Source organism: Micrasema longulum, unplaced genomic scaffold, assembly GCF_059751315.1.
Source record: "Micrasema longulum isolate JH-2025_06_02 unplaced genomic scaffold, ASM5975131v1 h1tg001247l, whole genome shotgun sequence".
NCBI lineage: Eukaryota > Metazoa > Arthropoda > Insecta > Trichoptera > Brachycentridae > Micrasema > Micrasema longulum.
This window is the reverse complement of record NW_028278434.1, coordinates 83,620-101,297: the sequence shown is the minus strand read 5'-3', so window position 1 is coordinate 101,297 and position 17,678 is coordinate 83,620. Positions and strand designations below refer to the sequence as shown.

Below are 17,678 nucleotides of genomic sequence, written 5' to 3'. Positions count from 1 at the left end.
TCTATCTGTTCCTAAGCTAGATTACAAGACGTCTTGCAGCTACAGAGCGCATAGACAGTTAGAAAATTTAGCCCCCATTTACACATTTTAAAAATTGACAAAGAAATTTAGCGTATTATTGATATTTAAAAATAGTAAAAAAGAGTAAGATTACAACACGTCTTGCAGCTACTAAGGCGCATAGACGATTGGAATGCTAGACCCCATTTACAAAATTTAGGTATTTTAAAGTTGATATATGAAAGCTAGATAACCAATCATCGTACTACATAACTTTGTAGTAATATCTAAGAAGTGATTTATAATATTGACACAAGAAAAATCATTTGTATCTGGCATTTTTATTTTATTTTTTTAAATACAATGCTTGACATATAAATCAACATAATTATATAAAATCAGCTTTAAAACTAAAATAAACCTAATTATCAACGACGTCCTTACAAGGTTACATCATTTTGCAAAAACATCAGAGATGGACAAATGATCAATGTAAATTGATCGAATAAAAAATAATTCATTTGATGTTGTTCATGAAAAAGTATAAATGTCCTATTTTTGGTGAATAATAGTCTTAAACTCACTATAATAGGCTTGTTTTTGCGTTTTTATATCCATTTTCGGAAACAGAGTGTCACATTTGCATGAAAAAACTGATAAAATCGATTTGATCGGTACATGATCAGTGATCAGTACTTCCCCACCACTAGTTACATGAGTTTGGCAGCTGTCATTTTAATCAAGCGGTATTTTAAGGACTATAGCTTGTGCGCCTGGACGCAGAAATAAAATTTAAATTATGATCAATTCGAGATGATCAGACTTCTGCTCCAGGTACGTATGCATTCTGATGGGTCAAATTTTCAAGTTTTCTGTATGAAAATATAATATGTTTAAAAATTTTTTTTTTAAACATGTTTAATTACCGGCTTCCTACTATTAAATATTATTTAATAAATAAATTAAATTTTCATACAAATATTACACTCTTTCGTACATAAATATCGATGTTAGTGTATAGTTATAGTTTTTAGTGTATATAGTCTTTCATTGTATTACTTCGGGAATCGTATCCCGCACTTCGCCTGTGGTGGCCATACGCTCTAACCGCCCATCAGAAAATATCAGTACAGTATTTTATAAATTACGATTCGTACTCATATCGTATTTTAATGTAAATAAATTAAAAAACTAAACTACGTACTTCTCTACGGGTATATTTTGTATAAATATCTTCATTCCCCCAATCTTCTTTTTATATTATAAAAATAATAAAATAAATATTTTATTTAAGAATGTTTAAATTCTTTCGGGTGTGGCACATGGCGTACATAAACCGTCTCCGCATCGGCCCTAAACTCCTGTCTGTCCTCAGCAGCGGGTGTCCAAGTCGTCGAGAACCCGACGCCTCAGTGGGCGAGCGTCACTGAGGCTCTCGGGAGGCACCAGGTACGGTCGGGTGGAGCCTGTGGATGATTTAAAAATGACTTAATAATAATAATAATAAAATTAATTTATTTTAATGTCAATAATATTTTGATAATAGATTTTTTTAAGTACCGTAAAATGGCACTTTATAAGTTATCTGCATTGGAATCACAGTCGCAGATCAGAGGTCCGAGGTTCTAACCCTGCTCTGCTGCAATTTGATTCCCATTTTTATAAAATCAGGTGTTATTTCCGATTCGATTTGTTGACTGATATTCCAACAAAAATAGAGAATCCAGGGCTTGGCTTGCACACTGTGTACCGCTCATCATTCTATCTACGCTTGAACTCACACATCTCTTCGGTTTTCCCTTTAATTTAATTTATTTTACGAAAATATTATGTCCCGACTCGCTAGAAAACATATGCGTGTTTTTTAATTTTTTTATTCGAGTTTGCAAATTGACCGTTTTTCATTAAAGTTAATTTTATTTTTAGTAAAAAGTTTTTTCACAATCGCAAAATAATGTATTTAGAATATTTGAGGGTTTCGGAGACTAGCAAATCAGCAAACTTAGAAATCTCCATTGAAAACGGAAAATTAATTATCGACGCTAAGAAAGCCTACTTACCTAAATAATAGCCTAATTCAAAACCGTCTCTAAATCTTGCCAAAACAGATTTCAATGATACTACTTGACACCGCAAACTTAGCATTCTCCATTGCGTCGGTGAAGCATAATTACAAATCTCGCAATTCTTTTTTCAAAGTTTTTCGCAAATATCTCCGCAACCCCTTCAATGGCGATTTCTAAGCTTGCTTCCGATAGCCTCATTTGTACGTATGCTATATTAGTTCGTTGGAGTTGGGTAAAACTGTGTAAGCTAATTTTGTACTAAAAGTAGCCAGAACCGTCGTCACTTGTGCGTGTCTTACACCATCTGGAATATGAGGTCTCGATGCTGGCAGCGCCTGGCCAAAGAATCTCGTCGATCTGGGCCACGGAGGAGTCTGCCGTAAAAGCTGTGGTTTCCTAAGAAAGCGGTGAAAGCGTCACTGATCACAAAATTTCAAATGATTTTGTAAGAAAATTGCGAAAGATTAGAAATTTGCACTAATTTTTTTTAATGCTGCAACGTCGAGGCAAAACATTTTTAAGAAAAGATACGACAATCTAGGCATTTACAGGACTTATGACCTGTCATTGGCTTGTTCAATTGTCTACTTTCATCATCGTAATTCCCTTTCCGCAACTAATGGTGCATAGGGCACTGCATTGGTACACCAATCGCAGTGTATCTTGATTATTTTTGTTACACGAAGGTAAGATAATCAGTCTTACGCTTCAGATACCAGCCCCTGGACTGAAATATTCTAGTGTGAAAATACCCTTTTAAATAAATATTCCATGTCGGGAATCGAACCCGAGACCTCTTGCATGGTAGGCAAGCGTATTGACTATTACATTAGAGGCTAACAATGCACTGTGTAACATTCTCAGCCGGATGAATCTCGAAATGTGGAAATTTAAACATAGGCAGAATGGTGAATGTTACACAGTGTGTAAAGTGGCCACTTAAACCAACAAATGACAAGTCATAACCCTGTAAATGCCTAGACTTCCATATTCTCTTCTCAAAAATGTTTTCCCTCTCTGTTGCAACAATTTTCGATCTAAATAACTCCCTAGGGACGAACTCCCCATCTTCTAAATATGCCTACTCAAGTTGAATTGTCCGTTTTCAAAATCAGTCAATCAAAATTACTTTGATCAGTCAATAAAATTAGCGCATCAAGTTGATAAAATTAGCTGATCAGTTAATAAAATTAGCCGATCAGTTAATTAAACTACTTTATCAGTTAATAAAATTAGCTGATCACGGCTGCCAGATAATAGCGCCGTTCTTAATAATTTGACATCTCTGGCTGCCGTCAAGAGCACCGTTTTCTTAGGAAACCATAGTTTAAGCCAAACTGTCCGTTCTGCTTGTCAAACCGATACTCGCTTGCATTTTTCTGCTTAAAAAACTGTTAATTAATGTAAAAGTTGTTCCAGAGTATCTAAGGAAAATTTTAGCATATGGTTAATAAGCATTGCGTCTTTTATTTCTGTCTCAACAGGCAAACATTGGCTTGCGTAGTTTTCCCCGATAACCAACCCTAGAAGATTTTTGTTTTTAACAATCTTGTAGCCGTAACAATTTGTTGTAAATGTTTCTAGTTGTGTAGAATTATGTCTGTCATCACTGGCTCGTAATAGACACCTTATTCCTATACCGGCTGCATCTGAGATATATGAAACTATTGTATTGTCCTGAGCAATTTGAAAAAACCATACGCATGCAAACGTTTGTGTGAGAAAGAGACATACATATTTCCTTAGTCGGTATTTATGTTTAACTCGTTACCGTAGCCACAACACTGGCTGTCAGTGTTATTATTTATGTTATTTTTAGGTTGTTACGAATGGATGTTTTTTTAAACGTGATACAACTTGAAATAGAAAATAAAAAAAACAATTAGAATGAAAATACACATTTACATTTAGTTTTTTTTTTTTATATACATGCTAACTTTTAAACTAAACCTCGGGGAATTCTAAAGATTTTATCAGTAGTTGATAAAGCTTGATAAATGTCATAACGCCATTTTTTATGTTTTCTCAAATTTTGCCTCAATTAGAGGATTTTATTCATATTCTGATCTTAATTACCTATATTTAACTCCTCGATTCATTTTAAAAATAATTATTCTTTTTATATACGTGGGTAGTGTCCTTGACCACGCGTTGAATTTACTTTAAGCGATTTTGATTCTTATCCCATATTAAATCATGTCAATAAGGATCATTTTCATTTCGGTACTGACATACAATTCTAGAGAAATTATATTATTTAAGTATGATATTAATGTACATATTCATTTTTTTACTTTGAATAAATAATATTTCAATTACAAATAAGCTACTTGAATATTGTATCGGCGTACTTGGACAGTGGTATAAGTCAGATTTATTTAAGTTATTAATTTTATAGATTAAAAATAATGTTTACATGTCCTCGCAAGAAAAAAATTATCACGTTATTTAATTTTTTATATTAATGATCGTAGATAACTTCTAAATGTTTATATTTTTTTAATAGTGTAGTTAGTTTAAAGCGTATATAATTTTATATATACCGGATTACAATTTACGTATTTATTACGTGAAATTTATGAATTTGCAAAAAGTCAAATGACTTACTTGAAATAAGTGCGTTTACTAGATATGGAAAAGCAGAGAAAGATATTGGAAGGAAGGTGAATGGAGCACTGAAATCAACATTGGCAAATTAAAAAAATGTTTTTCGCGGTAGGTGAATTAGCAGTCCGCCACGAAATGGAGTTCAGTTGCTCAATCACAATGGCCGCACTTTCTCACCGCGATTGTTCATCATTTTAGCGGCCACAATGGAACATCTCACTGTCGGCATATTTAATTAATCTTGTTCCATAAGTAAAGTAAAAAAAATATTTTTTTAATTTAGTAGCATAAAAAATAATTTTAAATTTATAATTTTAAATTCTCACAAAAAGTGAAAAATTAAACAATGTTTTGAGTATGTCCAAATATATGCAGACTGAAGACAGAGAGGGTTAACATTTCCCACAAACAAAACAAAAATTAAAAATATTAATATTGCCAGCAAATCGACAACATGGCTTTATTTTCATGCCATCATAGCGAGTTATACGTTAAATGAACTGAATCCAAAATTTTACCTTAAATGTCAAGAGGTGGATCCGTACCGGTAGACACGCACAGACCTGAAGGTTTGGTCCGAGTAGGACGACTGTCTCCGTGCATCTTCACCTGCAGGTGGCTCACGAAGGCCGCTACGTTCTCCCCAATAAATAATCGAAAGAAGAGGTCAAATGAGTTTGCATTATAGGTCGCAGAGGTCGAATAAGTTGGCATTATAGGTTGCAGAGGTCGAATAAGTTGGCATTATAGGTCGCAGAGGTCAAATAAGCTGACATAATAGGTCACATAATGTAATATAGACACAGGACAGGCAAACTAAAAGCGATTAATAATTTATTGATTAATTTACATTAACAGATGGAAGAGTTGATGAAATGTGGATGTTTAAACATAGGCAGAATGGTCATAATATATATATATATATATATATATATATATATATATAGTTGGATAATTAATATAGCGCCATTTGTGTGAAAATCACCTCAAGGGCGCTGTACAATTAATAAATATCCCAGCACATCTTGCAGCTACAGAGCGCATGGACGGTTGGGAGTCTAGTTCCTTGTTTTCAATTAAGATCAATTAAAAATTATAACAGACAGGAGCTAGATTACAGGGCGTCTTGCAGCTACAGAGCGCATAGACAGATAGAAATTTAGCCCCCATTAACGCATTTTAATGAGCCCTGTAAATGCCTAGACTTCCAATATTATCTTCTCAAAAATGTTTTCCCTCTCTTTTGCAACAAATTTAGATCTTAATAACCCCCTAGGGAGAAAATCCAGCCAGCATTTGGACACACTCAAAACATTGTTTAATTTTTCACTTTTTGCGGTAAGAGCCGTTCTTTCGTGGTATCGTTGATTCGTGATATATGAATTATTTGGACCAGGACATATTTGTACCGTCTTCTCTGACGCTTGCTCCCGCAAACAGTTAAAATTATATTAAAATATATGAAAGTTACAATATAATATGTCCAATTGAGTTGATCCCTTGAGAAAGTAATGTCCGCGTACATATTAATTGTGTTTTGTTTCCGTGTACTCGTCAAATCGATTTGTAGGGATTTCGATTCGTATTGCCTTTGGTACAGATAGAATAGGAATTCTAGAAAAATTACTTTTAAGTAGAATATTTTTTATAATTAATATTCAATTGTAAATATACAATTTTTAAAATGTGATAAAATCTATGAGACTCCTTTATGTAATTCAGAAAAGAAAAGAAAAAGCATTTTTATCGTACTACTGTGATAAAAAAATAAGGCTACTGCTACCTACCACCACGCCTTTTCCCCGTAGGGGTAGGCAGAGAGAATGGACCGCCACACACGTCTGTCCTAGCATACATTCCTAGCCTCTTCCACACTCATACATGCCCTTCGGTTCTGTCTGCTTTTGACACGACCGGACTTAGGATTTCGGTTTATCTGATCGTGCCACGTCTTCCTCGGTCGTCCTCGTCTCACGTTACCGTTCATTTTCGCCATACATGCTTGTTTTACCATTATTTCGTCGTCCATTTGTTCTACGTGACCAAACCATCTCAGAGACCCTTTCTTAATCTCATCAATTATACTCGACTCAGGTTTACACTCTCGCCTGATTTCATCATTCGTAACCCTGTCATACGTGATTTCCCTCACCTTCGTCTAAGAGATCGTATTTCAACCGCGCTCACTCGGCTTTCATCCTCCCTCTGCCAGTTCCATGTTTCACTTCCATACATAAGTGTCGGGACTAAATCTCCGCTGTGCACCGCCAGCTTAGCTTCGATCGACATATTTTTATTAGCTAGGACATGCTTCCCAGATACACAAATTCTTCTACTTGTTCGAGACATAAAAATAAATTAACTAATTATAACAGGGATGGAGAATACCTTAAATAAGGGAATATGGAAGTCTAGGCATTTACAGGGCTTATGACCTGTCATTGGCTGGTTTAAGTGGCCACTTTAAACACTGTGTAACATTCACCATTTTGCCTATGTTTGAACATCCATATTTCTTCAATTCTTCCATCTGTTCATTTTAGTGAAGTAAAAGAGCTTAGTTAATTTAATGACTTTAGTTTGACAGCTGTCATTTTAATCAAGCTATATTTTAAGGACTATAGTGTTTTTTTACCTAATGTGGTAAGGCATCTTTTTGAGTAATTTGGGGATTTTTGTAGCACGTCTTTGGACTTTTTCCAGTAGCTCGATGCTTCAGCGAAGTAGGGACTCCATACTCGATACCCACTCTCCAATAAAGGTCTTGTATATTTTGAGAAATATCTCTGGAGTAATATTGGCATGAAATTTGACGCAGATGTCAGTGACAGTACCGCCAACCTAAAAAAAGATTTGCCAGAATGGAAGAACCTGCGTATTTTAAATAAAAAATTACACCTTTTTTTTTTATCACAGTAGTATATTAATTTTTAGTCTTATGTGATTAATTTTATTTACTTGAATATCATACCCTGGGTATAACAGTGGCACAGATCCGCGCTTCGGTCAACAGGTCCGTGAACTGTGTAAGGCTGAGACATGCATTATCGACAGAATCAAGAAAGGGGCGCTGCGTTTGTTTATTTATTTATTTATATATACATACGCCCAATGGGCATTTTTATGGACACATTTATACATAGAAAATTATTATAAAAAAATTAGAAAGACTCAATGGTTTATAGTAGACTTTGTGGGAGTGGAAGCGGGAGAGAGGTGTTTATAATTGAATTTGATTCAGTGATCGTTTGAAAGAAGACAACTTGTTATCAAAGAAATCAAGACTGGTATGTTTGTTGGCAGACCTGAGAATTCTGGGCACAGGGGAATGAAAACCATAGTTAGTTCTATGGTTATCGGTATGAAAGAGTAAGTTTTGTCTGAGGTTTCTAGTTGGGATATTTAATTTTATCGAGCTCAGTAGTTCAGGCGCATCAAAGAGTGAGTTGAGAATTTTAAATAGGACTAGAAGGTCGGATTTATTTGGACGGTCTTGAAGAGAAGATATATTCAAGGTAGTTTCTCTAACTCATTATACGTATATAAATCTCCGGATAAGCCCAACCTCCAGCCTATCTTTCTTAAAAATTGATGTTGAACTGATTCAATATTCTTGATGTGAACATCATAATATGGAGACCAGATAACAGAGGAATACTCTAGGTGCGGGCGAACTAGGGAACAGAAGAGAGTTTTAAGGGTATTGATATTTTTGAAGTCAGCTGTGCTTCTGTTAGTAAATCCAAGAAGTTTGTTTGGACATGTAGAGCGAATGGACAACGGAAGAGCGGCTAAAAGGATCTACGATGCGAATGTTGATGGATGCTGAAAACGAGGAAGACCGAGAAAGACATGGCACGATCGAGTCTATCAAATACTTGAAGATGGACGTGTCAAAAGTAGGAATAATCGGCGTGCGTGCATGAGAAGATTTATGAATGTAGAAGAAGCGAGGTCTGTATGCCAAGATAGAGTGTTATGGCGTTCTATCTTCTCTGCCGAAACGGCGTGATGTTTGTTTGTTTGTAAAAAAAATTATTGAAGATACGTAAACATTTTGTACTCACAAGCTTTTTGAATGTAGAGGAAGCGAGGGCTGTATGCAAATATAGAGTGATATGGCGTTCTTTCCTAACCCTACGGGGAAACAGCGTGTCGGTTTGTTTAAATTAACGCGAAAACAGTTCACCGCATTGGCCACGCCCCAATACGTCACGATTCAGTTAAATTTTGAACTTTGTGACCGTTTAAATTAAAATAAAATAAAAAATCGTCACGAATCTTGACGTCACAATGAATTTCAGTGGTTTTAAATTTTTTTTTTGTTAATAGACCATCAAATTACGGCAAAAAAAAATTTTTTTCAACTTTTATACAGGTGTTCACTAAACCCTGACACCTCCGAAACCACGATGGTCAGAATGAGCAAGAAGACATTGGCACATTAAAATATTTTTTTGGAATGAATAAAATTTTGGAAAATAAAATATCAAAAAAAGCAAATGGTTGCTTACTTCTGCAGGGGAGAAACGTGGAGGAGGGAGGGGAGAGTCTGATACGGCGCCGCGCTCCCCTCACTTCTCCCCTGCGGAGTAAGCAACCATTTGTTTTTTTAAATATTTTATTTTTAAAACTTTTCTTTGTGCTAAATATTTTTTTAATATGCTAATATGTCTTCTTGCTCATACTGAACATCGTGGTTTCGGATGTGACAGGGTTTAGAGAACACCCTGTATATCGTGTTTTCAGCGCTATGATTTTTAGAAGTTTTGTATTCCAACAATTTCGGACTTGTGCCACTATTATCTCTGAGGTGCCATGTTTTAAAAAAAACATTTTCATTGTGTCTTTTAACAAAAATCATTTACACAATTTTTTAAGTTATTTATTCTGTAGATGTTATGTTTATAATATATATATGTATTTATAAAGAGGCAGTTATTACTACATGCGATTTGCTTGTTAGAATAATGCGTCTTTCCTTTACAATTCTTTCGTCCTTTTTTGCAAAAATTTGGACATACACGAAATATTGCCGATATAATTACCAAAACAAAAATGTTTCGAGCATGTCCAAACGCTTGCAGACTGGCTGGATTTCCTCCCCAGGGAGTGATTCTTATTTAAATTTGTCGCAACAGAGAGGGAAAACATTTTCGTATGCAAGTCTAGTCTGCCATTGCCTGGTTTGAGTGGCCACTTTGCACATTGTGTAACATTCACGATTCGGCTCGTGTTTTAGCATCCACATTTCTGTGTTTAAAGTGGCCATTTAACCCATTGCACCGCTAATAAAGATGACATAATTTATTGATTGATTTGGTGTTTATTTTGTAGAACTCCATATTTAAACTTATAATTAGAAATCAAACACTGATTTGAGTCTACTGAACACTTTATTTTATTTTTACAAATATAAAAAATGTAAAAACAAAAATTTCGTGACAATTGTTTCGCCTTGTTAGGGCATTTTCAAACGAATGTGAAGATTAGATGGATTGAATGTCCTTATATAGTTATGTAATTCAAGGTACTTAAGTAGAAAATAAAAATAATCCTATGAACTATAGCATGTACATTAATCATAATTGAGGGAAAAACCAATAGTTAAAAATGTTTGATTTCGTCACAGTTGAGGAAATGTGGATGTTCAAACATGGGCAGAATGGTGAATGTTACACAGTGTGTAAAGTGGCCACTTAAACCAGTCAATGACAGGTCATAAGCCCTGTAAATGCCTAGACTTCCATATTCCCTTCCCAAAAATGTTTTCCCTCTGTTGAAATAAATTTAAATTTAAAAAATCACTTCAAAGACGAACCGGCGAATCGCTGGCTTTGTGTGTCAGTGACAAATTAACCTTGGCCGGCGATTTGCCGGCTTTGTGTTGCAATTGGCAAACCAACCAATGACGGGCCACAAGCCCTGTAAATGCCTAGACTTCCATATTCCCTTCTCAAAAATGTTTTCCCTCTCTGTTGCAACAAATTGAAACAATGACTAATATATCGTATGTATGTTTGCCGAGTTTATTTTATGTATTTAGTTTTAAAAAGAAAATTATTGTTTTATTTGTTAATAATACACCTTTTTTTACATGGATCAAACGTTTTGAATTATTTCAATTTTTATTAATTTTTGTGCTGTGCTTTTAAAAATCATATTTTTAATATTATCGCACTCTTGTCTGTGTCTGAGCCGGTGAAGAATACAGTTCTGCGAGTGAAACGCAACCTGAATCCTGAACAAACGCTTTCGATTCGATGTCTACTCCGGTAAAAATCCTGAACGAGGAAATTGAGTGGTTTCCGTGTTATATATTTGGACTAGCATTTGAAGTGTAAGACCACTACCTTACCTTCACGATTGACGCAGTAGCCTATAAACCGATGTGTGTTGATATTATTGACAAACAGGTATTTGAATCGGTATTTTCTTCGTAAACATTTCATAATAATTATTATGTATAACTTATATAGCGCCATTTTCATAATGTAACTCCTCTAAGGCGCAATACACAGCAACCACTGTATTTACCTTAAAATATAGCGTGATTAAAATGACAGTTGTCAGCAAAACTGACAACATAACTTTGTAGTAACGTCTAAGGAGTGATTTATATTGACACATGAAAAATCATTTGTATCTGGCGTGTTAACTTATTTTTCTAATACAATGCTTGACATTTAAATCAACAAATTACAACAGAGATGCAGAACATTTAAGAGAAGGTAATATAGAAGTCGAGGCATCTACAGGGCTTATGACCTGTCATTGGCTGGTTTAAGTGGCCACTTTACACACTGTGTAACATTCACCATTCTGCCCGTATTTGAACATCTATATTACTTCAATTCTTTCATCTGTTGATGTTTGTGAAGTTAGAGCTGAAACCTTCATTTATGCGGGTGAGATTCATCTAATTGAATTATTTCACCTACATATTGGGCAACGCCTGAAAATTTTATTTTCTCAATTTCTATACTTCTTCATTGACCAGGTGGATTTATCAAAAATATTTTGAGTTTGTCCAAATTTTTCCTGGTTTCAACTGGTATTTGACTGGATTTAACCTGTAGATGCCTAGACTTCTATATTGCCTTCTTTAAAATGTTCTTCATCTCTGTTGTAATATGTTAATGTTAACAGCTCCCCGGGGAGTTGAATCCAGTCCTTGTCCACAAAAATTTGGATAAACTCAAAATATTGTTTATAAAGTAAACCTAATTATTTAAATCTTTTTATTTAAATCTTATTTTATTTAAATCTTAAAATAGGGCACACATATCATACATATTGTTATGTGTGTTCTAATAATAACATTACAAATATATTTAATTTATAAATTGTTTATCACATATGTCTTGACCATTATTTTAAATTTTGATATGTTTTTTTCTTCATAAATATTTTTTTTCATTTCGTAATACTTTTTAATTGCTTTAAATAAAATTGAATTTTGTGACTTTGCCTTTTTCCTAAATGGAAGTCTAATTTTGTTCTTTTCTCTAGTATTGTGATTGTGTTCATGCTGGTTCCGATCAATTTTTTTCCAAAATTCTGTTTTTTTATTAGAGTTTATAATTTTATGAACAAATATCATTGTATTGTAAAATATTCTTTATATAATATTATTAACGACTTTCTTACAAGGTTACATTATTTTGCAAAAACGTTAGAGATGGGACAAATTGATCATGATCAAAAAATTAATTCAGTTGATGTTGTTCATGAAAAAAGTATAAATGTCTTATTTTTTGGTGAATAATTGTCTTAAATATTTTTTCGGTCACCAAACTTTCGAATTGCGATTTCTCAAAATTATATATTTTGGGTTAGTGACTTCTGCAAGAACGGTGACAATATAAACATTAAAATATAAATTTACGAAACGCAACTATAGTTTCGGGAGAACACTTTTCTTCCATCCTTTTCAAGCAACTCGGCGTACATTACGATAATTTTAATATGATTTTTAGAAAGCACGTTGATTTTTAAATACATATCTAACTTAAATATTTTTCCGTTATTTAAAAAAATATATAATACATGTTGTCAAGTCGAGCGAAAGTTGTTTTCGAATGAAGTTTTCTTTAATCCGTATTGTAAGGAATGAAGAAATAAGAGAATGGACGCAGCAAACTCCGGTGATTACCGTTTTCGACCGGAGGTGATACGCTCTGCTGGGCCATATACTGCGGATGCCTTCCGAGAGCCTTAACGACGCTCGCGTACTTAACAAGGGAACGGGTCTTCGACGCCCGCAGTTCATGTCAGAACTAGGGAGTGTTTGCTGCGTCCATTCTCTTATTTCTTAATTCCTCACAAAACTCAATATTTTTCTGTTTTGTGCGTGAGGTGCTACGATTCGCATCCGTAGAGGAAATTGGGTGTTATATGCATTTACGTAATCAATTTTGTTACAAAAAGTATTTTTGCACGTCCTTTACAACCTTTGTAGATTTTAAATACATTAAAGCATACAGTAAAACTCTAATTATCCAGATTCATGAGGGCCAGACTTTATCCGCATAGGAGTTGACGAAATTCAAGCGAATGGGTTGAACATTAGAAACTGTTCAAAAATTCATCTTAAAAATAATGCTTTATAAAAATCGCACTTTTCCCTCTTTCCAGTTTTTCCAAGAAGCTAAAATTTTAGATATACGACAAATATATTGTTTTCAATGTTTAAAATATATATTTAAGAACCAAAATTCATTTACAAGTAATTCAAATAGATCAAGTCAAAGAAGGAATCGTGTGCTAGAAAAACCACATTGTAAAACGAGGCTCGCACAGAGACATGCATATTTTATAGACCCAAAAATGATACTTTTTTACTGATAATATTTCATTGATCCCAAACTTTAAAAATTTTCCTTCTTTTGAAAAACATGCACTATCCTGGATTCAAATTAAAGATATTAAATCTTTTTTTGCTCTTTAATAACAAGGAATATTTTTATGTTTTTTTATATTTTTTATTTCCTTTTTTTAATTACTATAAAAAAAAACCTTATAATCTTTTATAGAATATTTTATTTTCTTTTTTATATATTGCACAAAAATATTATAACTGTCTATTTATTATAGGAGCAAAAATTCATAAACATTTCTTGTATACCCAGGAACAGGCCATGCCTTTGTGGGATTTTTTGTTTCCTATTTTTACTGTCAATATGTATTTCATTGCTATGTAATTATCCTTTATTTTTTTTATGCATACTCTGTTTTACCTCTTATAAATATTGTAAAAAAACAAAAAAAATTTTTTTTTTTTAAAAATCAAAAAAAAATGTATTAAAAAAATAGAACTAAAAATTTAAATTTAAAAAAATTAATAAAATAAATTAATAAAAAAAAATTTTGACAAAAAAAATCTATAAAGTTTTCAAAAAAAAATATATAAAAAGTAAACAGCCCGTAAAGTAATGCAGATTACAATATTGTAATATAAATAAATTTGTTAATCCGGATGACTGGAGTTTGGATAGACAGAGTTCTACTGTTTATAATATATTGAATAAAAAAAATATTTTTTTGAATAAAAAAAACAGAGGCATTGAGGGGATCCTGAGGGGTGGGGACGACGTGTTGGCCTCTGTCCATACGTCCTCCTCCCCCCTCCTTAATCTGCATAGAGTTTGTATTCCTTAGGAATATTTATATTAACTTTCCTCTATGCGCAGCTGACAGAGAGTCGCTCAGGACTCTATAACAGCTGCGGGTGGATGGTGGGCTTAAGGGTCTCCCCTCAATGTTTATAATATATCTACATAATATGTGCATATCGTTTTATGTTGTTCATAAATAAAAAAAAATGAGAAATCTACAGATTTACAACTTTCGCATCCGATGACCATGTAAAATAACATATATATATATATATAATTATGTTTTAATGTTTCGGTGATGGTATGATTTACGACTCTTAATACTGCATCAATGTTATCCACGCTGTAAATATAATATATTTTTTTAATTCTAGCACCCCTCATAATTCGCATGTCCTCCCATTAAAAAAATACACCGTAGCACCGTTTTATACTTTAAATTAATTATGTTCGATGTTTATTTTTTATCAAAACTAAAACACAATTTTTAATTTTGAACAATACTGTAATAAAATTTTCAATTTTGCGATTTATTTTGAAAATTAAAGGAACAATAAAAAACGTTTTTTTTCGTCTCAAAAATAATAACAGTATTTTTCTCCTGAATTCAAATATGATATTATTTTTTCTCCATCTCACGAGGCTTCAAAGATACGGGCATTTATAATTTGAACATTTCAATACTTTCTGCATTCTTAACTGCACGATATTCAAACATTCTGACTTGCCTAGAAACTGTGAGTAACATTTTTGAATGCTTGCCAAGCTGCATTCTCCAGTAGATTCAATAGTTTTTAGAAGTTTGAAACCTTGTGACCAAAACCATGGACAATACAAGAAACTTGTATTGTCCATGGTTTTGACGAAATTCTCTGGGTGATATTCATTTTGATTTGGAATTCCAAATGCATATTTGAAAACGGGATAAAAACTGCATTAAATGGACCTATTGGTACTCGTGAGACAAGAATCATATTGACCGGTGTAAATTTTATATGCTTTGTTTATCCGTGTCCAGGCGGATGCAGAATACAGTTCTGTGTGCGAAATAAAACCAGAGCTCTTTGTGAATATTTTCGACTCGATGGCTGCTCATCATAAACAAAATGTAGAATTTTCGTAACGGCTGTTTCGCCTGGATGTACATTTCCCCGATCCGACGAAATAGACGTTACTCAACTTTCAAAATAAAAATTGTGTTTTTTTTTTTATTTTCGCATTATAATTTAGTGTAAATATTTCCATTGTGTTTGTTTTTTCCTTCATTCACTTTTACCAAAGTGAATGAATGAAAAAGTTTTAAAAATATAATATTTTAATTTCATTTTCACATGCTAGATCCCTCTTAGTATGTACATTTTCTTTAAAAAACGTAAATTGATAATGGATAGAATTCTGTCTCATAAAATTTTTAATGAGTAGAATCCTGTCTTAAACAATTTTTGATGAGTAGAATTCTGTCTTGTTAAATTATTGATAGTGAATTTTTGAATAGAATTCTGACTAATAAAATTTTTGCCCAAAGAATTCCATCTTATAAAATTTTTGACTAATAGAATTCCGTCTTATAAAATTTTTAAACAATAGATTTCTGTCTTTTGAAATTTTTTATAGGTGGAATTCTGTCTCATTCAATTTTGAACGGATGGAATTCCGTCTCATCAATTTTTTTATGAGTCGAAAGAATTCTGTCGTTTTGATCAATAAAATACTGTTGTATTAAATTTTTGATCAAAAGAATTCAGTCTAATAAAATTTTTGATAGTGAATTTTTTAATAGAATTTTTTAATAGAATTCTGACAAAGAATTCCGTCTTATAAAATTTTTTAACGATAGATTTGTCTTTTGAAATTTTTTATAGGTGGGATTCTGTCTCATTCAATTTTGAACAGATGGAATTCTGTCTCATAAAATGTTTAATGAGTCGAAAGAATTCTGTCGTTTTGATCAATAGAATGCTGTTGTATTAAATTTTTGATCAAAAGAATTCCGTCTGATAAAATTTTCGATAGTGAATTTTTGAATAGAATTCTGACTTATAAAATTTTTGACCATCATAATTCCGTCTCATTAAATTTTAAGCAGTAGTATTCTGTCTTTTTTAATTTCTGAGTAGCAAAATTCTGTCTTTTAAAATTTTTAATAGATTGAATTCTGTCTCATTAAATTTTCAACGGGTGGAATTCTGTCTTGTTAAATTTTAAATCTGTGGAATTCTATCTTATTAATTTTTTAACTTATATCATTCTTCAAAGTTTTCAAAAAACTAATGAAATTGTAATGAAAATGAAATGAGACCCAATTTCAGCAGTTTGAAATCAATACAATATGTAAAATGAAAAAATATGGTGTATGTATGGTTCTGGTATCATTGCATTCAAATGTGTTCAAATGTTTTATACAATTGATATCTGGTTAAAAACTTTGCTTATTTGGTGGTTTTTCCATCTAGACTGCTACTACTGACACGCACAAGATGGTAATGTTAAACGCACAGTTTACACGGGGCTGTGTGTATGCGGCAATCATAGTAATGGAATTATGTATTCTCCCGGTATTATTACCCTTTATTCGCTCATACCTTAACCGTTTTAGTGCTAAGCAATTTTGGCAAAAATAAATGAAAATTGCTATACACATATTGATTAATTAGGAGGAAAAAGTAATGGTGTCAAATAAAACACTCTAACTTAGACAAATATCAATCAATTTTATTAATTATTTTTGCATTATAAAGATAAAATGTTTATTGTTTATTAATGTTTATTAAACATAAAGTGCGAGGTTAGCGTACGTGCACTCCCGCGGAGCACCGAAAACACACTGAAACTCGCAATTTTCGATACAAACGATCGCAGCGCTTTTGCGCCGCGTAGCATTCTAACGGTTAAAAAATAAAAATAAAATGTATTTTTAAGTTCGAGACTATATTCAAATGAGGAAGTTGTCATTAGAGTCAAACTATGCCAAAAATTAAAAAAATAAAATGCACTTATCATAAACGCTGCGATTTAAAGTTTTGTAATTTTGAAATTACTTCTCATGTCGCCTGTCTTATGGCAAAACGATGCATCTCAAAAAAGGTCAAACTGAGATAATTGCTTTTAAAATGTTTGAATTTATTTCAACAGAGAGGGAAAAATTTTTGAGAAGGGAATATGGAAGTCTAGGCATTTACAGGGCTTATGACCTGTCATTGGCTGGTTTAAGTGGCCACTTTACACACTGTGTAACATTCACCATTCTGCCCAAGTTTGAACATCCACATTTCCTCAACTCTTCCATCTGTTGACTTTTGTGAAGTGAAAGAGCTGAAACCTTTATCACGTGGGTGAGATTCATCCGGATAAAGGTTTCAGCTCTTTTACTTCACAAAAGTCAACAGAT

General features: G+C 32.9%; 1 long non-coding RNA gene across 1 annotated transcript; it reads right to left on the bottom strand.

Moving 5' to 3' along the window:
- Positions 1–15,727: 15,727 nt before the first annotated feature.
- Positions 15,728–17,278, bottom strand: LOC148276283 (uncharacterized). Its single transcript, XR_015823810.1, has 2 exons — positions 15,841–17,278; positions 15,728–15,793 (listed from the first exon to the last, which is right to left on the bottom strand). It is a non-coding gene; the product is annotated as an uncharacterized LOC148276283 (long non-coding RNA).
- Between the last annotated feature and the right edge of the window lie 400 nt (positions 17,279–17,678).